Consider the following 24,885-nt stretch of genomic DNA (forward strand, 5'->3'; position numbering starts at 1 on the left):
TTCTTACTCAAGTCACAATCCCCTATCGCCTGTCACTCCTTCCACACAACAAAAATGTACTTCAAAAACCAAAGAAAGAAAGAAATGGTTCACTTACTGAACCGTATAAAATAATAATATAAATTGCCACCCATTAGTCACACATATATTCCTGACAACAATTTCGCTACTTCCCAGGTCACAGTCTCCTTTTCCAGACTCTAGTTGGGCTAGTAGGGAGCAAGGAAGAAATGTATTGTGTGTTCAGGCGGAGACCCCCCTCTTCCCTGGGAGACAGGCCCAGAGCAATGAATCATACATGTCAACATTTATTATGATTAAAATGGCCACAACTTTATCCACAGTTTCCTATGTAGGAAACTTTGGCTTAGGCATTGGCCGTGTATCCCTCTCAGCCCCCCAGCCAGGGAACTGAGGCACAGCAGAGTTAATTGGATCAGAGGGGGCATTGTAAAATGCATCTTTACATAGCCAGCCCCCACTTCTCCACACAATTTTGGGAAGTTCACCAACAACCTACCAGTGTATGGCCAGTGACCCCCTTCACACAAGCCCTGAACCCTGAAAACGCCATTGCAAGGAGGGGTGAGTCACCACTGCAGTCCCCCCACCCCTAGAATGACGACTAAAGGTTTCTGTCCAAGGCCTAAAACTGCCAATGTTGTGACAGGTCCTACGGGGAAGGTGAAACCTGCGGAGCAGGGACAATTCCTTCCTGGCTCTTCAACAGCAACCATCATAAGACGGTAGCAACACCCACAAACCTGGAAGGAAAATGGTTAAACTGCCACAAAAGGAAGAGATCTAAGAGAGGGTTGGGTGGGTGAAGCTCCAGAACCGACTGTGTGTCCCACGCTGGCTCCGCCCCACTTATAAAACCCCAGAGCAGACCGGAATGAAATTTTCTCACTCGCGGTCTGCTCACTTGGCCCGGCCCTAAGTGACACCACAGATTGGCTGGTTTAAATAGGGGTTTGGCAGGAACCCCAATGGTCCATGAATCTTGGAAGGCAGGCCAGCTCAGGCCAACTGGCTTGTCTCTAGGGAGTGCCACGCGCTGGTCTGCAAATGGCACCCACTGTCAGATGTTTTAGTGGTTATTCATCTCTCTATCGCTCCCCAATCGCCCAATAAATGAAGAATCACCCAGGGGTCATTTGAAGCTCTTTGTCAATAAGTGCTTCAGACAGGACACTTGCTTCCCCCTTGAGACACAGATGGTGATGCTGATTCTAATCATCTCCCATGTAAACTAGGAAGATGGTTATTGCACTGGAACAGTATCATTTGTCTATCAGCAACCAATGGGGAAATGGGAAACCTCAATGCTATTCATGCTCAGGGATACATAGAGATATATAAATCTAAAAGAATGCAGCTACTTACAGTCAATCTTTCTTGCGTTGCATAATTTAGTTTGGCAGCAGTAGATCCTATTCTTGAAGTAATCACCTTCTAATGTAGAGAAGCTGTAATTCGTTGAGGGACAATTTGTAGCACAGTCCATTATAACCTTGGATTTTACTGCAGACCCATCTGTGAGCAAGAATTGGAAAGACTAAATCTGCAAAAATTCAAATCACATCTCTCCTTACTGAAATCTAGATGATGTTTTTTTAAAAAATAATAATTGCCAAATGGGAGACTGAAGAAAATAAAATATGTCAAGCACTGGATTTGCAAGCTAGTGATTCAAGTCATTTCATTAGTAATCAACCAATGAGTACAACATATTTTCTTCTCCCAAAGCATGTAAATATTCTAGGATATTTCCTTTAAAAATTGCACATAAATGGGTCAAGGCAGACTTGGTTTTGCTAAGGGCTCGAAACAGGCTAATCTACCATTCATCTTTACCTAATAATCAGTTAGTTGTTTCAGAGGCCCACTCAAGAACATGCCATATACTATATTTTTAAGAGGCAGAAGAAGATTATATTACTATGCTATGCATTTTTGTGTTTTTCTACTGTAAACTGCCCTGTGATCCTCAGATGAAGGGTGGTATAGAAATTTAATAAATAAATAAGATGGTAAGAAAAACTGGCAACCCTGGAAAAAGAGAAGGCTAGTATTGAGGTGGTGAACGTTCACTTCACAATCCAAGTTTGTAGGAGAAAATAAAATACAGTGAAAGAATTAAAGGCAATAAGAAAAGTACAATTAAAAATCACACAGCATTTAGCACATCAGTTGAGAACTGCGGCAACAAGCAAATGTATTGGGGGGTGGGAATTGGGGGTCGCAGAGCTCCCAAACTCAACATCCCTACTGCCCCTTTGCCTCAATTTGCAAACTATATCAGGTTGGTTAATTCACTTAACTCATGATGCTCCAGCAACTTTACATTCCTGTTTATCATTATGGCCTGTCACTCAGGTACAAGTCTCTATAGAGTTGAAAATCACCCACTGAAGACAACCAGAATGATTACAAAGCACTACCACCCACCCACAGCTCAGATAGCTTTTCCAGGAGGATCCAGTGGTTGATGCATGTAACCTTCTAAGAGGAAATGTATATATGTCTGTTCATGTTGGCTTTTTTTTTAAAGAGAGAGATTTGTGTGAAATGTCAGCGTGTGCCTGTCAGGGTTTGAGGAAGTATGGTATTATAATATTGCAGACCTACTTGCCGCGGCATTGCATGAGCCCATGGTGCCCAGCGTGTGTATCTGTGAGGGCAGGGCAGACTGGGAGAGGGACGCAGAAAATGAAGGAGCCCAACACAGCACCCCAGTAGCCCCATGTACTGAGTGAGAAATGAGCTTCAACAGCCATGCAAGGCATAGTGGCAGATGGACTTCGTTACTCCCTCGGCTGCAGTATCAGCACCTCTCCAACGCTTCTGCTCCCAAGTCACGCCTGATCCAGGAGTGGACCGGTTGCTGCTGCCACCCACACTCCAGCCCCAAAGGCCAGCCCAGTTGTGGGTTCCCTCAATGAGGGAGCTATAGTGGCAGTACATGGTGGCACCCACTTGAAAAAATGTGCCCAGGGCAATGCCCCTCCCACGCTACATCACTGCCTACTTGGCAGCAGCTGCTTTGCAGATAGTGAGAAGATGACTTTGAATCTTGCTTCAAAGGGCTGGGTTCAGGTCATTTAATTCTGGTTGGTCAAGGAAACAGCAGACCCCAATTGGCTCATGTTTCTTATCAGTTGGTAGTTAACTGTCAGTGAGGAATTATCATACATGGCAGTTGGGAAAATCAGTTGAGGGAGGTGTGAGGCAAAGGCCAGAGAATATTCACAGAAAGCATGTTAACAGTAATTGGCTGCCCTGTCTAAAGTCCATAGCTGACATATTACACACTCTATTAAATAACAGAGGAAGGGCCCTAACTCACTAGTAGATCATTTGCATTGGATGCATAAGGTCCAAGATTCAATGACTAATGATTCATCTCCAGGTATGGATGAGGGAAATTACCAATAGACAGTAGACACCTCATGCCAATTGGTTTAGACAAGATAAAGATGGACCAAGGGTTTGAGTCTGCATGAGGTAGCTTCCACTTCCTGTCTTCATGTGAGCAGGTATTATATCACCGAAACAATGTATTGTATAAACCCTCTTTCATTTCAATGAAGAACATATGTGAGGCTTGAATTAAATGCATTACTATTTGCATAGATTCATGCTATCGCACTCCCAGTTATGTCACTTTCTTGGCACTCTCTAAATGTTATGGAATGTGACTCTAAACAACAAAACTGCACACATGCACAAAGAAAATACAGAGGTGTGTTACAGCACTATGTTGTATGCAAGCAAATAACAAGGTGTCACCATGCTCTCACTTACTCCTGCAGCCCCAGTTGGGAGAAAACTTGGAGTACACTAAAGCAATTACGTTTTCAAAGGTTTGGAGCCAGTACCACAACACTCCTCTGATTGTGGTTTGTCTCAAAGTATAGTGGCACCCCATACTCTTTCTGAGTCTCCCAGGACTCAGAAGAGTGTGCTGGTCACCTACATCTCTTATCCTAAACTCACAGTAGGTTCTACGCAAGTGTGGATTCTAAAACCCCAACATTGGAAGACATGTACACTTCAGCAGTCAATTTAAGAAACCTACTAGGAATTAAGGTAACAGGGAAACATGCAAAAAGTCAAAGCAGAATACAAAATAAACCCAAGCACTGTGGCTCTAAACTAAACCAATCTTAACCAAAGCACATCACTTGTTGTTCAGGTTTACTCACAAAGAATCATTAATTTTTAGAAGATTCCATCTTGGAACCACAGTGCTGGAAAGGCAACTGGATCCTCTCCTGTTGGAAGGGGAACAAACTGCAAGAAGCAGCTCAGTTTTTTAAAGGCCCACTTCTCTCTTATGGGAACGGAGAAGCCTTGGCTATTTCTGATCAAGTTTCTTTGGTCCCTCAAATAGGTCCTTTAACTATCCTCTTTGCTAAGAAGAGGCTTGACTCAGAATTGATGTGCAGCTCAGGCTCTTTCTTCACAGCATGTTTCCTGGCTGAATTTCTTGGGCCCCAGAAAGAGAAATCTTCCAGATGTACTCAAATCCCTTGAAGAAACCAAGCCCATTATATGTCAACACACTCTTCTGGGGAGAATCACAGGCCTGGTTCATGTGTACACTAAACTCAATTCATCTCCAGTTCTTTGGTTGTCCAGCACTTAATTACTCACCTGAATGCATGAAAGGTCACCCCTAGATACTCCAGGGACCAAATGGTGGACCTACACACCCAATTTTAATTAAACAGAAAAGACATACTCACTTAAAATGACCTTGACATCATGTTGTAAGCAAAAGCCGTTGTCAATTTTGCAAAAATCCAAGTAATTGTAGGAACACATTAGATTTGCCACTTCTGTGAGGAGAGATGAAGAAACATTCAGTGGCACCACAAAGTTGCTCATTCCATGAGAAACGGCATCTACATTCACGGTTAGAAATATGACCATGAGCTCAACCTTTGTTAGATATAATCCAACAAACGAAATAGAAGCAGCTTTCATCAACTCAGGATCCACTTGCAATAGTGGGTCATGTGGGATGAAAGCATCCAAAATGCTAAATAATGCTCACAAGGTCTCTACAACTCTGTAATGTCATATGTTTGAGACAGTTATGTCAGGTGGTACAGCAGTGGCCCTTATTAACCATCTTCTGTATGAGAGCAGCAGAAGTGGTGTACTGCTATCAGTCTCAGTTTGTCTCTAACAGTATTTATGTTAGAAACAAATCTATATAAAATGTATTATCAACATTTTCCTGCATTGTACATATTAATCTGAAAGTGCAAGCACACAAAGTAAAAGTTATTTCTTATTTAAAGTGTCTTGTTCAGCTTTTAGAAGAGGGAAAAGGGAACTCCTTAAAGGGTCAAATGGCCCTTTATCATACAGCAATCTTATTGGTTTTCAGGATCCACAAGCAGTGGTGGGTTGGAAGATGCATGTACACATATACACACTTTCCTCCCATTTCTCCCACCCAAACATACCCACTCACAGTGATAGACAGAGAAATAGCTTTATGGTGATTCATGCATCCCCACACCAAAGCAATGGCATCTCCTTCCCCCATTGCAGCACATTCCACCTTACCTCTCCCTGTTGCCTAGATAATTGACTGTGTGGTTCCCCCTTCTTCCCTGCACCAGTCAGATGGGCATTAAGTTGTAAAGTGCAATTTCAAAAGTCCCATCACACACTGCTGCACACAGCCCACATTATTGGTACTGGGAAGTGTGCTACCACCAGCCCAGAGCATGAGCAGAGCATGAGGGCAATGGGGAGAAAGGTGCACCAGGAAAGGCTTCCCCATCCACCTTCATCACAATCGATTGTGTGCTCATCTGCCCTGCCAAACACCTGCTTGGCCAACTGAGGGAAGCACAGTTACCGAAACAGGACAAGGGGTCAATCCGCAGGTATGTGGCATAGACAACCGATTGCAGCTGACATGAGGTCCATAAGCCATGAATTGCTCACTTGTGCTGGAAGTAATGGGGAGGTGGCCCAGTCTCATGAGAAGTGTAACAAGCCCAAACAGAGCAACCACATCAGCACAGGAAGCACTATAAAATCAAGCACTAACAGGCAGTGCCGTTGCTGGGAGGGAAGACTAGCCAAGTTCTTTGCCCTTGGTGATGCCTCCAGAGGCTGCATTGCGGCTCTCAGCCTCTGTGTGTATGTGTGTGCAAATGCATGTGGGGGGTGTGTGCAAAACTGGGTGTTTGACCTGGGTGAAATAAAGCCTAGTTTCGCCCCTGCTACCAGAGATTCCTTTCTATTTTGATTCCCAGATGCTCTTGGTCTTATCCAATCTTTTCAGCATATCCCCCCCCCCATGAACCTATCTCAGTCTCTCTAGCTTAGTCCACCCCACATCCCCTCCCAGGTAGTGAAAAGAAGAATCCAGGATTTCAGCTTCCTACTCACCTGGGAGAAACAGGGCCAGGAGAAGGCAGATACTGAGGAAAGCCTTCATAGCGCTGAATAGATCAAAAGCTTAGGAAGACTCAGAACAAGCCAGCAGCTGACTTATGGAGGAAGAGGCTGATGTGGGGGAATTTATAGGCCAAAGCGGGGAGGTCTGGGAGTAGAGGTGGGAAGAACTGGTCCAGTGAGGGGCGGGAAATGATGAAATTAGAAATTGAAATTTCTTGCAACACAAATTTCAGTGCTGAAATTAATAAAATGTGGTTTTTTTAGAATGGTATGATCTTCTGCCAACTGCCTCTTCAATTAAGAAACAACTCTTCAATTAAGAAACAACGATCGTTCTCCTTTGTATGTAATTTTACCAAATGACCTTCCAGTCCTTCTCCACCCCAATTTCCCCACAATGTATGAGGAAAGTCTCTAGAGTCAGCCAACTTGGCACGTTCAGTTTTGTAATATACAATCATTTTACAGCTGAATTTTTAAACCCCACAAATTAAAAGCTGCTTGAGAATGTTTTAAACAAATTAGAAACTCGGAGCAGGGAAACAATAGCAGAACCCCCCCCCCCCCGGCCGCCGCCAAGCCCTGCCCAAGGAGTTCATTCACGTGAGTCTGGTTCCACCTCATAGGTCAGCTGGTAATGGCCTTACAAAGGTAACAGACTCTGCAGTCCTCACCACAGTCAAAGGTCCAGTCCTCACTGAAACAGGAGTCTTTATAGCTGGAGTGCATGCGCCTGGGCCCTGCCCTGTAGGCCAGATAGTGAAGGCCGTGCAAGGGGCAGGCCCTTCAGTCCTCACCACAGCCAATGGTAAGGGACCAGTCAAGTGACAATCAAGTGAGATGCAGAAGGCTTTACACAGTCAACCATTTTCTTCCAGACATAACATGAAGAGAACAAGCAATATGGTTTTGTAGTAAATTCCCTCCACTTAGGTCTGGAACTGAACTGGTGGTACACAGCTTGAATTGTTCCAAGAAAGGCTAGTGCTTCAGGCATGCATTCAGCGGCATCATTTGCACATCACTTGAGTGTTTGACAACCGCAAGCTGAAGCACTGTTTCTGTATTTTTGCTTGTGCGCTGCTGTATTTTCCAGCCATATTTGCCCATTATCATAGGCTTGAGTTCTATTCCTCACAGAAAGGAATAGTATCTTTCAGTGGGACTTCATTGCTGCCTCTCTGGATTGGCTGGGAGAAGTAGGCAGGAGCATATTGGCAGAAGAGGAAGCAGGCGGAAGAAGAAGTGCCATCGTATTTTATGTAGTATTACACAAAAATGTAAATGCTAATCTTCACACAAGATATGCAAACATTTTCCGATGTCCAGGTAAATTTCTGGCTCCACTCCTTTGGCTCCCTGTTTCCTGTTTGACCCCAAGCACAGCTATAATGTACCACCTGCTATCCCTTCCCCTGAGGCCTTTGGAGAGGCTTGCAGGGTCTGCTTTTGGCCCCCAAGCCAAATGTCCTCTACCCTTGGTGGTCATAGTCCTCCAATCTTCTCTGGCTTTTGGCTTCCCTTTTTCAGCCAAAAGAGCAGTTTGCTAATTTTAGACCAAACTATGAAACCACATGTCTTCAACAAGTGCACTATGAATCCACTCTTATTCAGAAGGTAAATTGGCTGAGCAGCATTTTGAGGAAATATTGGCTGATGTTAGATTTCCCATGAACCTCAACTGGTAGAGTTGAAATGAACCGGCTAAACCTGGCCCTGTTCTCACAATGGCCAACCAGATGCCTGTGCAAAGCCTCAAAGCAGGACATCAAACCATTCTCCCCACTTGTGATTGTTTTGCATATTGTTTAATTCTATCGATATTTAATTGTTGTTCATACTTCTCCTTCTTTTCCTTTTTTTTAAATGGTTATTATTCTTACCTGTAAACCATCTTGAGGCCCATCAGGGAAAAGACAGAATAAAATAAATAAATTGTTACTGTTGGTTTCTGTTTTCCTTCACTGTGCAGCGAAAGGGCTTGTCACGAGACAGGTGTTTACATTCCACAGTCTGTACTGTACTGTTGGAGTTTCTCACGGGAAAGGGAGACTGGATGTGACGTACACTGGTTTCCTGTTTTTCACTGTTGTTGTTTCTCTCCAAGCTGTCGAGGAGAGAGGATGCTTTTCTGCTCCGGCAGAGGCAAGATGTCTTTCTGTAATATAACTGCTTTGAACTGTAAATAAAGCAACCAAGAGTATGCAGCACGTACTCCTCATCCTTCCGCTGGGCACGGAACTCTGCTTTAACCAACACGTGGTTATGGGCTCCAGAAGTCGAATCGGAGTGCCGGCAAAGGATCGGAATGCAGAGGGACAGATCGGATTGGAATCTGCTCTGCGCATAAACATGATTGATGAGGTATGTTGCTACTGCTCCGGGCAGCCTGCCAGCTTCTAGTTAATGGCTTTATGGCTGGACTTTGAACTGTTAAAGCCGTTTTGCCGGGAATAGGAAAATGGCTCCCAGGCTCAAGTTACTATGCTGGGGAAATCGAAAGTAACTTTTAAGTGCGCTTTTGGAATAAAGCAGGTGCAGCAGTGACGCAGCAAGATTTAAAGCAGCATATATGACGCTGAAGGCTAATGCCAGAGTCATGATGGCCCTTCAGGATGCTTGTGGGATTCCTAAGCTCAACAAGAAAAATTATGCCGACTGGGTTTTGTATGCAGAGGCAATTCTGCGGAAAGAGGGTTTGTTTGAGGTCATTACAGAAACCCCCCCAGCTCCAGTTACAGATGCATGGAAAGTTAAGGATTCCAAAGCACGGGGAACACTTACATTGATAGTATCCCCAGAAGAGCTCTGTCTATTGCGTGATAAGACCTCAGCCAGAGAAATTTGGAATTCTTTGAGAGAGGCTCACTTAAGGACAGAAGCTGGATCTACTATGTTTTACTTTAACAAGCTGCATAATATGGCTCTTGCTGAAGGTGGAGATGTGCGTTTACATCTGATGGAGATGCAAAATCTGAGACATGAGCTGCAACAGAGAGGACTCAACTTTCCAGAGGCTGTGTATTCTTTCATGATACTACAATCTTTGGGTTCAGGTTGGGAGTCTGTTGCAACCCAGATTGCTGTGCAGCCAACAGCTCAGCTAACAGTGGACTTTGTTACTGCCGTGGTGTTAAATGAAGCAGATCGCCGGGGTGCTAGCTGCATGGGCAAGGGGGAGTCTTCACAGACGTCATCCCATAGTGCAGTGGAACCACCAGATGGCGCCAAAGCTTTGAAGGCAGTGAAATGCTACTCGTGTGGACGTCTAGGCCATATGAAGAGGGAATGCAGATATCCCAGGGCCAAGACAGAGCAGCGCAGCGAAAGCTCATCGCGTGGAAAAGGCCGAGGCAAAGGCAAAGGTCCGGTGTCTAGGACAACGCAGCACAAGGCTATGGTTTCACGCTTCACTCCAAAGGTTGCAGAGGTCCAGAAGACGTCTAGATCTTTCTTCGTTGTTGATTCGGCGGCGACCCACCACATGTGCAACGATAAGAGACTTTTTGTGTCTTTTACACCGCAGGAAGGTGCGATTCACCAGGCGGATGACCACACTATTCCCAGTAAAGGCTACGGAACTGTTGTTCTTCACAGTTTGGACTTATCGATACAGAATGTCCTTTACGTGCCAGACGCCAAACATAATCTGCTCAGCGTTGGACAACTGAATGAGCGGAACATTGACGTTTCCTTCAAGAACAAGAAGTGCATCATCACAAAGAAAAATGACTATGAATTGCATGCTGAATATGTTGATCGTTTGTTTGTTTTGTATTATGATGATGTTGTGCAGGATGACACTTGTTGCATTGCAGGTTCTAACAAAAGTTTGCATGCAGGATGTATTCATGATTTTCATCGAAAATTTGGTCATTTGCATTTTGAGGCAGTATCTAAAATGCCTGCCTTGGTTGAAGGTATGACTATTAGACCCTGCAGGTACCACATGAAGTGCAAAGCATGCGCAGCAAACAAGGTGAAAATGGCTGCGAAAGGTAAGGTGTCTAGTAGGCAAGCTACGGAACCATACCAGATTATTCATGCTGATTTGGTTGGACCACTAGCGCCCTCTTTGGGTGGAAATAGGTACTTCATGGTTCTCATTGACGCATTTTCTAGATATATTTTTGTGTACAATCTCAAGCAGAAATCAGAGGCTTTTCCTAGGTTCAAGGAATTCTGTGCTTGGTTGGAAAATGTGCATGGTAAGAAGATAAAGACTCTTTTCAGTGATCGCGGGGGAGAATTCACTTCTCAGCAGTTTGAAGCTTTTCTGACTGAGAAAGGAATTCAACACGATTTGTCTAGTCCTCGCTCGCCATGGCAGAATGGACTTGCGGAACGGGCAAATCAGACATTGCTTCAAGGGTTAAAAACCTTGCTACATGATGCCAATCTTCCAGAGAGTTATTGGGCCGAATCTCTCTCGTGTTTTGTTTACAGTTACAATCGCAGGTTATCTTCAGCGATTGGTTGTACCCCCTATGAGAAGATGTTTGGCAAGAAGCCATACATCAAACACATGAAAATTTTTGGTTCTGACATGTGGGTTCATTCACCACAAAATTCAAAGTTAGACAAGCGTGGATTGCATGGTATCTTTCTAGGTTATCAGAAAGGGTCTTACAGAATAATGATGACTGACTCTAAGACAATTAAGCTCACGAGAAGTGTTGAATACAATGCAAAGTGGGGGGAGAATGTGGGAATTTTCCAATGTTATCCTGATGACAGTGATGAGACTGAGGATAGTCAGAAGCAACCACAACAACCCACACCCACTGATGAAGGTGCTGAGTCTGAATCTGAAACTGAATCGGGTGATTCAGAGGATTTCAAGAGTGCGAAAGCCTCTATGCGACCCTCTGAAAGCTCTGATCAAGAATTGGAAGAACCATTGTTCACAATAGGTCGCTTTTCTCCTAAGAAGGAAGAGGAGAGTGTTGAAGACTTAAGGCTAATTCGTAGGTCACAGAGAGCCACAAAAGGCAAACCTCCAAAGAGATTTGCTGATGAATTTGCTACGATAGCAGTAACAGCTGTTAAAAGCTCCAAGAAGGTATTTGAACCTTCAAGTTTCCAAGAAATCCAGGGTTTGGATTCAAAGGAAGCTGAACCATGGTTAAATGCCATGAAGGCTGAGCTTGATTCCTTGGAAAGGAACAAAACATGGGAGCTAGTTCCAGTAGTTCCAGGAATGAAACTGCTTGGAAGCAAATGGGTCTTCAAAGCGAAGACTGATCAAAATGGCAAGATAGTCAGACACAAAGCCAGATTGGTAGCCAGAGGTTTTGCACAAGTACCAGGTGAAGACTATCACGAGACCTACTCACCCACAGTGAGGTATGAAAGCATTAGGCTTATGCTCAAGCTAGCTGCAGAGGAAAATCTACACATTAGTCACCATGATATTAATACAGCTTTTCTGTACGGATCTCTGGATGAATCACTTTATATGCTTCCACCTGATGGCGTACAGGTAAAACAGGGATTTGTTTGTGCTCTGAAGAAATCCCTTTATGGTCTCAAACAAAGTGCACGGTGTTGGCACACAAAACTCACTGAAGTATTGTTTTCTCTAGGTTTTCAGCAAGGGAAAGCTGATCCATGTATATTTGTCAAAGAGGAGGGGCAAAAGAAACTGTACTGTTTGTTTTATGTTGATGATTTATTATTCTTTTGGAAAGATGTCGCAATGTACAATAACGCCCTAGCTCAACTGAAAGAGCACTTTGACATGAAAGATCTTGGTGAGGTAAACAACTACCTATCTCTGGAAATAGAAAGAGATCAAGATGGTAACATTCTAGTACACCAGTCACGGAAAATTGCTGATGTGTTAAGCAAACTAAACCTGATGGATGCTAACCCTGTAGACACACCGATGACAACAGGTTATCAGGTAGATGACACTGGAGAAGCATTTTCTGACTCTACACTGTACAGAAGTGTGCTAGGCAAGCTAAACTTCATTGCCAGATGTTCAAGACCAGACATTGCTGTTAGCTGTAATTTGCTAAGCAGACAAGTCAACAATCCTAGTGTCAAGGATTGGAAAGCTCTGAAACGCATAGCGCGGTATTTGAAAGGCACTATGCATTACAGACTGAGATTTAACAATCAGAAGTCTGGTGGTCTTGAGATATTTGCAGATGCAAGTTTTGGAAGTGACACTGAAGACAGGAAAAGTACGTCTGGAGTTTGCTACATGTACAATCAGGGTCTGTTTGATTGGTCATGCAAGAAGCAAACAACAGTTAGCTTAAGTACTTGTGAAGCTGAACTGAATGCACTGTCTTATTCACTTAAGGATTGTGAATGGTTGATACAATTGTGCAAAGATGTGAAAATTCCTGTCAAATGTCCAATCCAGGTTTACCAGGACAACAAAGCATGTTTGGCTTTGCTGAAGTCTGAAGGTTGTAAGCAAAGCACGAAGCACTTGCAATTAAAATTGCAGCATGCTAAGGAATGTATTCAGAAGGGACTCGTAACGGTGTCCTATATGCCAGGTAATAAAATTCCTGCTGATGTATTATCCAAGATTGTATCAAGGGATCAACACTGTACCTATGTGCAGAAGTTGGGTTTGTACTGATATTGTACGAACACGCTGCCCAGTGATGTTCACAGAAAGGGGGAGGATGTTGGTTTCTGTTTTCCTTCACTGTGCAGCGAAAGGGCTTGTCACGAGACAGGTGTTTACATTCCACAGTCTGTACTGTACTGTTGGAGTTTCTCACGGGAAAGGGAGACTGGATGTGACGTACACTGGTTTCCTGTTTTTCACTGTTGTTGTTTCTCTCCAAGCTGTCGAGGAGAGAGGATGCTTTTCTGCTCCGGCAGAGGCAAGATGTCTTTCTGTAATATAACTGCTTTGAACTGTAAATAAAGCAACCAAGAGTATGCAGCACGTACTCCTCATCCTTCCGCTGGGCACGGAACTCTGCTTTAACCAACAGTTACGAGGTGGGGGGTTTTGGGGGGGGTTGGAGGGGGGCGGACAAAAGGGGTCCTAAGATGTATGCCAGACCCATCTATTCCCTGGATCCAGTAAGTGTTAAAAGTTAGTCAATTGGCAGAATAGTCAAACCATGTTCCTGGTGAGCTGATGGGGTATTAAGGGGCTTTGTGCAAACAGAAAATGGGTGGGGGGCCCTCCTTCAAGAAACAAAGCCAGAGGTGAGAGCAGAGTTTTGCAGTGATGTGAGACAGATGTTAAGACAGCAAGCTGGAAGAAGACAGAGAGATAAAGCAACTTTGGTGTCTGTCCCATTGTCCCATTGTGCCAGCAGCGTTTAGTCATGCTGGCCACATCACCTGGAAAGCTGTCTGAAGACAAATGCTGGATCCTGTGGCCTGATGAGCGCTGCACCCCACAGTCACTGTTGACTGGCCTTAACTATCCAGGGGTCCTTTCCCTCTTACCTTTTACCTGTGTCAGAGACAAAGGCATGATGATTATGGACTACATGTTTTCCTAGGATTCCTAGGATTTTAAGGCACGAGGTTGAAATCCCTTGTTGGAGGAACACTTGTCTCCCCCTCACAATCAGTTTCATACCACTGACAGTGAAATCTGGCAAAATGCTTGAGGTTCCAGAAACCTAATCCAATTTTGCTGCTAAGCTATGAAATCTAGTGTAACCTGTGAGGCCTCATTTCCCCTGGGTGGTGAAACTGAGGCTGGCACAGATTAGGAGGGACGTGTCCTTGGAGTTCTTGGGAGGGGAAAGAGATTTAATTTGCTTTCAACACTGCTTTAAATTCTGGTATGGTGCTATTAGAATTCTAGCAATTTGTGACACTGTGCTGAACCTCTTGTTCCTGGGTGCTGGCAAAGTGCTCCTTGTCGTGGCCTATACTTTCCTCCAACTAAGCCTCGTCATGCTTTCCTCTTTGGCCCACTACTCTTCCTGACTCTTCAGCTTTCTAGAATGATTAAGACACTCCTGATCACCTGCCTCCTCTTGGTCCAGCTTCCTCCAGGAAACAACCTTGGAAGAATAGACATGTTATGGGTATCAAAGTCCATAGTATCTGGTTTTAAGAACACTGAAATACAACTGAAACTTTATCAGATCATAATCTGATATTTACAATTATGAAAGGCCAACCAAATACCACTTTTAGATGGAAGCTGAATGACAGCTTGTTAGAAAGACTGGAATAATGCAGAAGGGATTTTATGTTTGGCTGACTTCTTTGAGTTAAATATAGGGAAATGTACAGATTTAAATACAGTATGGCATACTGGGAAGGTGATTATTAAAGGCTCCTTCAAACAGCAAAATGCTTATCAAAAGAGGTGAAAGATCAAAAGACATATTAAAAGAAATAGCAAACTGTGAAAAGTCTTTAATTGACAAGTCTGGTGATAATAAAATGTTACAAACTATTAGACTGTCATTGTTGCGTGTCGAGGTCCCCAATACACCCCAAAGGAAAACACAATTGACACTTAATTTTTGTTTAATTTTTTTGGCATAATTTTGGCCACAACTTTATTCAAATACAGCAATGTGAGCGGTTGCTTAGGCATTGGTAGCACTAACTGCCCCCGCACAGGGACAGCTCTGACATTCGCACCCCCCGCGAAGTCAGGAAGGGTAAGTCACCTGGGGAGAGAGACGGGACTGGGAACCATGCCTTACCTCTCCCCAGCATGCTCCAAGGGGCTTGCGTGGCCCTAGCCCCTTGCTAGGGGGTTTCGGACAAAAGCAAGGGGGAGCCCCTGGGTTCCTTTAACGGTAAAACCCTTCAGCAGCAGCATTTTGGAGGGGCAGGCACAGCTAAATTCATACCCCTCCACCAGCAGCAGCATTTTGGGGGGCAGGCACAACCGAATCCATACCCCTCCAGCAACCAATTCCAGACCAATGCCTAACCGCAAACCTTACAAGTTGTGATGATTTGCTACGCAGTTGGCGAAAACCAAGTGGCACACACTAATCAGCCAAATGGCAAAATTCCTACCGGGCCCCTGCCCCAAAGCAGACGACCCCATGACAGGCAATAGCAAGGTCAAGCAAACAGCCTAACATTAGGGAAGGGAGGGCGGGTGATCCGAAGCACGCAGCGAAAGAGGATGTCCGTTGCTGCGTGCCTTGTATTTAACAAATAGGACTGTCAATCACTAAATGGCAACATCTAATTTTCCCCAGTAACAGCCCGCCCCTGCTTAAGAGTTGGCCAAACCATCTGCCCAGAAACAGCAAGGTGTCTTGGAATCCCCAACCGCAACACATGCTCTCCGTGATGGAGAACACGCTTTATTAAACCCATAGCTGTCAACTTTTCCCTTTTCTTGAGAGGAATCCTATGCAGAATAAGGGAATCTCCCTTTTAAAAAGGGAAAATTTGACAGCCATGATTAAACAAACAGATGGAACAAAAGTTAAAATGTTTGAAGCAGAAGTACTTCAAATTTGACAGGCTTCCGGCGATCGTGGGAGTGAAAGCAAGCACAATTCCTCAGTGCTGAGAGAATCCAGCTTTTGAGGGGAAAAGGGAGGGTTGCAAGAGCGCTGCAACCCCCCAAACAGCCTTGAACGGATATTCAAGGGGCAGGGTCCTGGCACGGTCTGTGGGCTTATCCTCTGGCTGCCAAATAACCTCTTTTTTGGAGGCGATGAGAGCAGCGGGGTAGATAAGCGGACAGCGGGAAGCCATTTCTATCCCTCAAGAGCGAAGCTCTGAGCTTGCACACAGAAGCGATCAGCTCTCAAACATTAAGAAACCGAATTGGGACTTTTTAAAATAAAAATTTATGGATTAGAGCTAATTCGAGGTGGGTAAGGTGGAAAAAGGGAGGTCAGCCTTGCCTGGAATTTAAACTACAAACAAGAACAATCTTCAGAGTGGAACAAAACCGTAAGTCAATGCAAACGGATTAAACTGAGAATTTATTTGACTGCCTTTTAAAGGACTTATAAGGAGTATAAGGATTATAAAGATAGAGAAAAGGGGGAGAGTCGTTTGGAAAGTAAATCAACAGCTCTTATCAGTGAGTCAGTGGGAAACGTGGGGGGGGGGGGGGAGAAGACTCCGAAAGCTCTTTACTTTCGTTTTTAAAAAGATCTGCGCAATTGGCAGTGACCGACTTTAAAACTACTGACTTGTCAATTATAGCCTGCGAAGAGAGACAGAAGATACTAAGAGGGAAAATACTGTTTCTTTACTTTAATTTGGAGGAAGTTTAAAAGGAGTTTGGGAGGAATTAGGTGTGCCTTTGCTCTTTGAAGTTCATAACCCCCCTCTCTACTTCTCTGTGGAGTATTGGAACGGGATACAAAGAAGTGAACTGCGCCATTTTTGTATTTCTGATGGGGGAGGCTTTTGTCCTTCCACTTTTTTCCCCCTCTCTTTGAGATTCAACAAACAGACTTTTTTTCTTTTTGTGGCATCTTATGGATTTTTCCTTGTGGGTAAAGAAGGAACTTAGGAAGACTCACAACAAGCCAGCAAGTGACTTGTGGAAGATGAGGCTGATGTGGGGGGAACTTATAGGCCAAAGCGGGGAGGCCTGGGAGTAGAGGTGGGAAGAACTGGTCCAGTGAGGGGTGGCCAATGATGAAATTAGAAATTGTATAGAATGTTTCATTGGAACACAAAGTTCAGTGTTGAAATTAATGAAATGTGCTTTTGGATTGACATGATCTTCTACCAACTGCATCTTCCATTCCATTTCATAAGCAGGGCTAAGAAACAACTGGTATTGTTCTCCTTTTGATTTAATTTCACCAAGTGACCTTCCACGTTCATTTTTGTAATATTCAATCATTCAAAGAATGTATCCTGCAAAACATATTTGGGAGGCTAATTCAGTGAGGATGAATCATATTTTTGTTTTGTTATCCTCATGGCACTCACATATGCTTGCCGTTATAAAAGATTTTTTCTACCTGGGTTTCACTACAACCAGCAAGCTCTCCATCAGCGCTGAACTGGACAAGCATGTTGCCAAGGCAGCTACAACAATTGCTCACCTCTCCAACAGGATGTGGGAAAATATGATACTTATGAGCAGTATCAAGTTGAAGGTCTGCTATGCTCGCATGTTGAGCCCATTGCTATATGAAAGTAAGTTACGAGTAACTTACAGCTACCAGGAGACACACCTCAATTTTTTGGCCTTGTGCATCTCCAGGTGGAGAGGCAGGGCCTCTGAGATTATTATTTTCAGTGGTACACAATTTATTTTGGGCTCTCTCCCTTCTGTTTTTATCCACTATGGTTCTATGCCACGAGCTGTCGGCTTTAAGGTAGAAAGGTTGTGAAAGATGGGAGAGGGATAGCGTGGAAGGCTCTGCTAATCTTCTGCATTTATGGATTTCTGCTCCTACTATAATATATATACCCTAATAAAGATAAATAAATTTAAATAAATTGGCAACTGTCTGTCTCAGGAGACGAAGAAGAAGAAGAAGAGTTTGGATTTGATATCCCGCCTTTCACTCCCTTTAAGGAGTCTCAAAGCGGCTAACATTCTCCTTTCCCTTCCTCCCCCACAACAAACACTCTGTGAGGTGAGTGGGGCTGAGAGACTGTGACTGGCCCAAGGTCACCCAGCAGCTGCATGTGGAGGAGCGGAGACGCGAACCCGGTTACCCAGATTACGTGACTACCGCTCTTAACCACTACACCACACTGGCACCACACAAGGAAAGAGTGTGCCTTCAGGGGTGAAGTCAAGCCACTGGAGAGTTACAGCGCTTGCTGTGGATGTAGAGACTGATAAGGGAGAGAAATGTTTTGTTGCTGCTGGGTGAGTTCAAGGTGTCTGGTTGTGGTGATGCAGGAATACCATGGCATTCCTTCTTTCTGTGGTCATCTCAGTGGTCATTCCTCCTCTGGTCACTGCTGTGGATACATGTCCAGACTGATCGTCTCCAGGCACAGAGATCAGAGATAAGAAAGCCTATTTGATTTGAACATCTACAATACAGATAAGGAGAAAGAATTCACGCTGAAACCTCTTTTTATATTGCAGAGTTTGGATTTGATATCCCGCTTTATCACTACCCGAAGGAGTCTCAAAGTGGCTAACATTCTCCTTTCCCTTCCTCCCCCACAACAAACACTCTGTGAGGTGAGTGAGGCTGAGAGACTTCAAAGAAGTGTGACTAACGCAAGGTCACCCAGCAGCTGCATGTGGAGGAGCGGAGACGTGAAGCCGGTTCCCCAGATTAGGGGGCTACCGCTCTTAACCACTACATAATCATATAACAGTAGTATTAGTAAGATGATAGATGATAGATATAGATAGACAGATGATAGATAGATGATAGATAGATAGATGATAGATAGATAGATAGATGATAGATGATAGATGATAGAAGATAGATAGATAGATAGATAGATAGATAGATAGATAGATGATAGATAGATGATAGATAGATAGATAGATAGATAGATAGATAGATAGATAGATAGATAGATAGATAGATATAGATGATAGCTAGCTAGCTAGCTAGATGATAGATAGACAGATAGATAGATATACATCCAATTTACTTTAGAAAAACAACTTTTCTGGCCTATTTTGTGAAATCTTTTAAATCATAGCATGAAAACTAATTGTTCTGGCAATGGTGGGTGCAATACCTAGCCTGGCCAAATCCACAAGATGTTTCTGAGACATTAAGACCATAAATAATTCTTAATTAGCTGAAGTTTGCCAAATGACCTGTCTACAGAAGCTAATGTTCCTGCAATGGTTATTAGTAGTCTTAATCTAACACAAATGTTTGGAAACCGGTCACAAAGTGTACACACTGTTGCCAAGTTTAACAATTCTAATGGCTTTAGCTGAGCATTTACAAAATTTGCTTGATGTACAGAGGATGTGTGTTTGAATCCAAGACTGTGACTAAGGGAGAAAGAAGACCCTTTTGGGGTGCTAATGCTGTGAATTTCTCTGTCGTAGGCTCAGTATAGATTGTATACTGGCCCCTACTGGAATAACTTACATTTCTGAGAGAAATGGAAAGAGGGGGTACTTGACCAACATCATGGGGTAATACTCCCATTGTATTGCACCTGGGGAATGCTGTGGCCCCTTGCCCCCACATGGGCGTATGAACAGAAGCATCTGCTCTGGATCCACAGTCTCCATGTCGTTTACAAATTAAAACTATATGAATGTGTATTGTATGTGTGTAAGATATGTATTATACATTATAGTCACAACAGAAATGAATAGACAAGGAGTTGTACATAGTAATGGGTGAGTTGTGCTGCAGTACTGCGATGTCAATGTTTGTCACTGCTGCTTCTCCTGTGTGTAGCGCATCTTGTGATTGATTTTGTGGGGTGGAGCTTACCTGGGCCTACTTAACATTTTATTCAAGTTGGCACCCCTGTGCTTGTACACACACACACACACACAACTGAGAAACTACAATAAATTAAAAAGCAATTTTATACATATCTACAATGCATTGCAATAAATCAATAAAATGCTTGGGGTGATAGTTTTTTCTTCTTCCTGGGTTTTACAATAACCACCAAGTTCTCCATCAATGGGTAAGTGTATCAGCAAACCAGCTACAGCAATGACTCGCCTCTCTAGAAGGGTGTGGGAGAATGTGATATTTACATCCAATACCAAGTTGAAAGTCTACTAGCCTTGCACATTGTGCATGCTGCTTTACTAATGTGTGGTGGGCAATTGACACCCACCAAGAGCCACACCTCAATACCTTCCACATGTGCTGTGTCAGGGAGATTTTTGGGCATCACACACACACACACACACACATATACAAAACTGAGAAACTACAATAAATTAAAAGCAATTTTATACATATGTACAATGCATTGCAATAAATCAATAAAATGCCAAACGACCAATTTTACTTAGACAGAAAAACCTTATACTCACCTAAAAAGACATTGGTGTAACGAATAAAGCAAATGCCTTTGGCAATACTGCAACTCATCTCAACAGGGTTTCCAAGGTCAAAAGCACTATGACAGAAGAGAGTTGCCACTGCTGTGAGGAGAGAGGAGGAAACAGTGCCTCTCCATTGAGCAGCTCATTCTTTGAGAAATGGCATCAACATTCACAGTAGAAATATGGCCATGATCTCAGCCTTTGTTGGATGCAATCCCCCAATCCAGACATGTCATACATGTGAGGCAGTTATGTGAGGCAGTTATGGTACCGCAGTGGTACTTATTAACCATCTGTCAGAGCTGGCTCCAGGTCCCAGCTCACAGAGGACCAACGCTAACTGGTAGTAATGTACAAAAGTCTTTATTGAAGTACAGTTTCCATTTTCAAGCCGGAGCGCCCCAGCTCTACGTCTAGGGTTTAGACCGGCGAAGCTCCATCTGAATCTCCTCCCCCTGTACACCAGTTTAAGATTCTAGCCTTACTCCACCTCTTCCGTCTCTCCTTTCTCCTCTGGGTCCTGCTACCCCCCGGGGTCCCTTCCTTCCTGGATTCTTCCGACGCAGACGTTGACCCCCCTGACTCCTCCCTCTCTCTCCGGCGGGCTTTGGGACCTGGCTCCCTATCCGGGCTGCCAACTGCGCCGCCCTCCTGTACATTTGAACTTGGCGCGCGCACCCAGCCTTCAACCTTCCTCTCGACCGTTTCCTCGCTCCCCGATGTAGGCGTGGCCAGTACTGCCTCCTGTCCTCCTGCTGGCAGCACGCCTCCTGATCCCGATGCCTGGGACTCCTCCCCCCTACTGCACTCTGGTGTGGACGCTGGTCCTGATTTCCAACTGCTGCTCTCTGAGTCCCCTTCTTCCTGGGGTGTCCCCCTAGGCACCCCCCTTGCCCTGACCATGGGAGCCCCTTTCTGTGAATCTTCCGATTCGCTGGAAAGACTCAGAGACCTCGGACCGCTGCCATCGCTGACATTTCCTTCGGACTCCTCCCCCTCGCTCTCCATTTCCTCCCTTTCCTGTGCCTCTGCTCCTGAACCCCTGACATCCATCCCCCCTCAAAGCCCCCCCTTCCCCCCTCCCCTCCTTCAGGTGTGGGTGCTGGGTGCTCCGTCGTTGTGGGGGTGAATGGCGGATACAGTTCGTCCCCCTTGGTGTGCATACAGCCGGAATAGTCCGGCTCGTCCTCCGTGCTCTCGCCGACCTCGATTTCCTCTGCTTCCATCTCTGTGCCGCCATGCTCGAACCCAAGGTCCTCCCCCAACACGTCCATGTCCGTCTCTCCCCCGGTCACCTCTGGGGCCGTTGCCTGCCAAGGACCCCCCAGCAACTTCCTGCTCCACTCTCCTCTGGTCGATCGTCCCACCAATAAGAGCGGTCTGAGGCAGACCCCGAGGGCGATCCCTCCGGGGAACGTGTTCCTAGTGCCGGTTCTTCGTCCGAGGTGAACCCCTGGAACGTGCTGGCTGAAAGTGTGGGTGTGAAAAGCCAGTCGTCGAAATACGCGGCTGGCATGGGCCTGTGTGGGAACAAGGCATGAAACTCTTCCTTGAGAAGAGGCTCGTCCAAGGCATAGTCCGGCACCCAACGGTTGGCGCTGGCCGGGGTACCTTCTCTGGCGAGAAAATATTCTACTCCCTCTTCCCCCCATCTCAAGTCTAAAATCTCTGTGACCTCGTTGATGGGTTCCCCTCTTGGCGACCCCCTCCTTGTGGGCTTCTCCCTGAGCGGGTCTGGTGCCGTGCCCGGCTCCTGAAATCTGTGAGGTGCTTTGTAGGGCGTGAGCACTGATCTATGGAACACTGGGTGCATTCTGGATCCCTCCGGAAGTGTCAACCGGAAGGCCACTGGATTGACCTGTGCCTCGACTTGGTAAGGTCCTAGCTGCTTATGTCCGAGCTTCTTCTTCGCTAACGATCTGGTCGGCACTGCCTGGGCTGCCAACCAAACCCAGTCTCCCACCTGTATGTCTTCCCCAACCCTTCTGTGCTTGTCAGCCTGTAGTTTGTATGCGTGCTTTGCTAGTTCTAACTGCCTCCGAAGCTGTTCGTGAACCTCCTGCAACTCTGACGCTAAGGCTTCCGCTGACTGTGGCTCCCCCTCCCCCAGTCTCTCTAATCCCGGGAAGGTTCTGGGATGCCTCCCGTTGTTGGCGAAGAACGGTGTCACCCCCGTGGATACGTGCTTCGTGTTGTTGTAGGCGAACTCAGCGAGCGGCAGGTAGTCCACCCATGTTGCTGGCTGCTGATTTGCGTAGCATCTCAGGTATTGCTGCATGACGGCGTTGACTCGCTCCGCTTGTCCGTTGGTCTGCGGGTGTCTTGCCGACGCTAGGTTGATCTTGACGTTCAGGAAACCCATCAGCTTCTGCCAGAAGTTCGAGATGAACTGTCGCCCCCGGTCGGACAGGATAGACCGTGGCAGACCGTGAACCCTGAACACGTGGTCTATGAACAGTTTGGCTGTCTGTTCCGCCGTGGCCACCTTCGCGCACGGAATGAAGTGGGCCATTTTGGTGAACATGTCCACCACCACTGGCACTGCCGTCTTGCCCCTCGAGCTGGGTAAATCCGTGACAAAGTCCAGTGCCACCCTCTCCCACGGTTCGAGCGGTGTCTGCAGCGGTTCGAGTAGTCCCGCCGGCGGTTTGTGCACCGACTTGGCCCTTTGGCAGGTGTCGCACCTCGAGACGTAATCCGCGACTTCCCCCTGCATCTTGGGCCACCAAAAATCTCTGGCTACTAATTCTACCGTCTTCTCTTTGCCAAAGTGCCCGGCGGTGGGTGCGTCGTGCAACTGCTGCAGTACTTTCGCGCGGTGGTCGTCTCCCGGTACGTAGAGGGCCCCTCTGCGGATGAGCAATCCGTCGCGTATCTGGAACTCGCCGTTCTTCTCCGTGCCCCTGTGCACCTCCTCCATCTTGGCTCGTGCGAAGGGGTCCTCCTGCAGCGCTCGACGTACAGCATCTAGGTCCACTGTTGCTGAAGCGCACGCCCACGCTTTTGGTGCGAAAATGTGCTTGGCCGCTGCTGGTGCCGCCTCTTCGAGGTATTGCGGCTTTCTGGACAGTGCATCCGCCATGATGTTGTTGTCTCCTGGGATGTACTCTATCCTGAAGTCGAAATCCGCAAAGAACTCCGCCCACCGTATGTGCCTCTGGTTCAGGAACCTTGCCGTGCGCCAGTACTCCAGGTTCTTATGATCCGTGCGGACCTGCACTGTGTGTCTGGCTCCGATGAGGAAGTGCCGCCACGCCTTGAATGCTGCATGAATGGCCAGCAACTCCCTGTCCCAGATGGTGTAGTTCTGCTCTGACTTGCTGAGCTTCCTGGAGTAGAAGGCACACGGTCTCCAGTCCCCATGCGGGTCTTGCTGCAACAGTACTGCTCCCACGGCTCTGTCTGAGGCGTCCGTTTCAACTCTCATCGGTCTGCTGGGATTCACATGCAGTAGCTGCTCTTCGGACGAGAAGAGACGCTTGAGTTGCTGAAAGGACTGCTCCGCTTGCTCCGTCCAGATGAACTTCTTCTTCTTGGAGCTGAGCGTGTCGGTAATGGCCGCTGTCTGCATCGCGAACCCCTTAATGAACTTGCGGTAAAAGTTGGCGAAACCGACAAACCGCTGGACCTCCTTCCGATTGCGCGGGCTCTTCCAGTCCAACACTGCGCGAACCTTGGCGCTGTCCATGGCGAGCCCCTTGTCCGACAACTTGTAGCCCAGGAAATCTACCTCCTTCACGTCGAACTGGCACTTCTCCAGCTTGGCGTACAACCTATGCTCCTGCAGTCTCTGCAGAACTTCCTTGACATCTCCCTCGTGGGTCTCCTCTGATTCGGAGAATATCAGGATGTCGTCCAGGAAGCAGACGCATTTCTTGTAGAGGAGACCCGCCAGTACGTGATGCATGAAGGCTTGAAAACAGTGGGAGCCATTTTGTAATCCAAAGGGCATAACTCTGTATTCATAGGTGCCCAGGGGCGTGAACATGGCAGTCTTCCACTCGTCGCCCTCCCGTATGCGAATCAGGTTGTACGCCCCTCGCAGATCCAACTTTGTGAAAACGCGTCCTTTCCTCACCGTTGCGAGCAGGTCGTCTATTTTGGGCATGGGAAAGGCCGTGGGCTTGGTTTTGGAATTTAAAATTCTGAAGTCTACCACAAGTCTTTTTTGGGGCGTGTCCTTCTTCTTCACAAAGAATACAGGACTGCCCCCCACTGCCTTCGACTCCCGGATGAAACCGCGCTTCAAGTTGAGGTCTATGAACTCCCTGAGTTCCTGCATCTCGTCTCCAGACATGGAATACAGTTTCCCGGTTGGCAGCGTCGCCCCAGGCAGGAGGTCAATCTTGCAGTCATAGGGCCTGTGGGGAGGCAGCTTGTCCGCTTCTTTCTCGCAGAAAACCTCCAAAAACGCTGCGTACTTGAGTGGCACTGCTTGCAGCGTGCCTAATTGCAGCTGCGGGTCATCCTCTTCCCCTTCCGGGCTAGGCAGAATGCAATGTTCCGCACAATAGGATGAGCCGAAGGTCAGTTGGCGCTGGTACCACGCCAATGCT

At 46.1% G+C, this 24,885-nt stretch overlaps 2 protein-coding genes across 2 annotated transcripts in view; one reads left to right on the plus strand and one right to left on the minus strand.

The window, feature by feature from the left end:
• LOC310684737 (phospholipase A2 inhibitor gamma subunit B-like) overlaps positions 1-24,885 on the minus strand; it is a 179,614-nt gene that overhangs the window by 113,989 nt on the left and 40,740 nt on the right. The gene's annotated exons all lie outside the window — the stretch shown is intronic.
• The window catches only part of LOC310684686 (phospholipase A2 inhibitor NAI-like), a 118,790-nt gene continuing 109,912 nt past the window's right edge, over positions 16,008-24,885 (plus strand). Inside the window, exon 1 of the mRNA XM_083456152.1 lies at positions 16,008-16,305. The gene's annotated coding sequence lies outside the window, so the exon portion shown is untranslated. The remainder of the gene's footprint in view (positions 16,306-24,885) is intronic.

The sequence above is a fragment of the Podarcis tiliguerta genome (assembly GCF_965153285.1).
Source record: "Podarcis tiliguerta genome assembly, chromosome: 8".
NCBI lineage: Eukaryota > Metazoa > Chordata > Lepidosauria > Squamata > Lacertidae > Podarcis > Podarcis tiliguerta.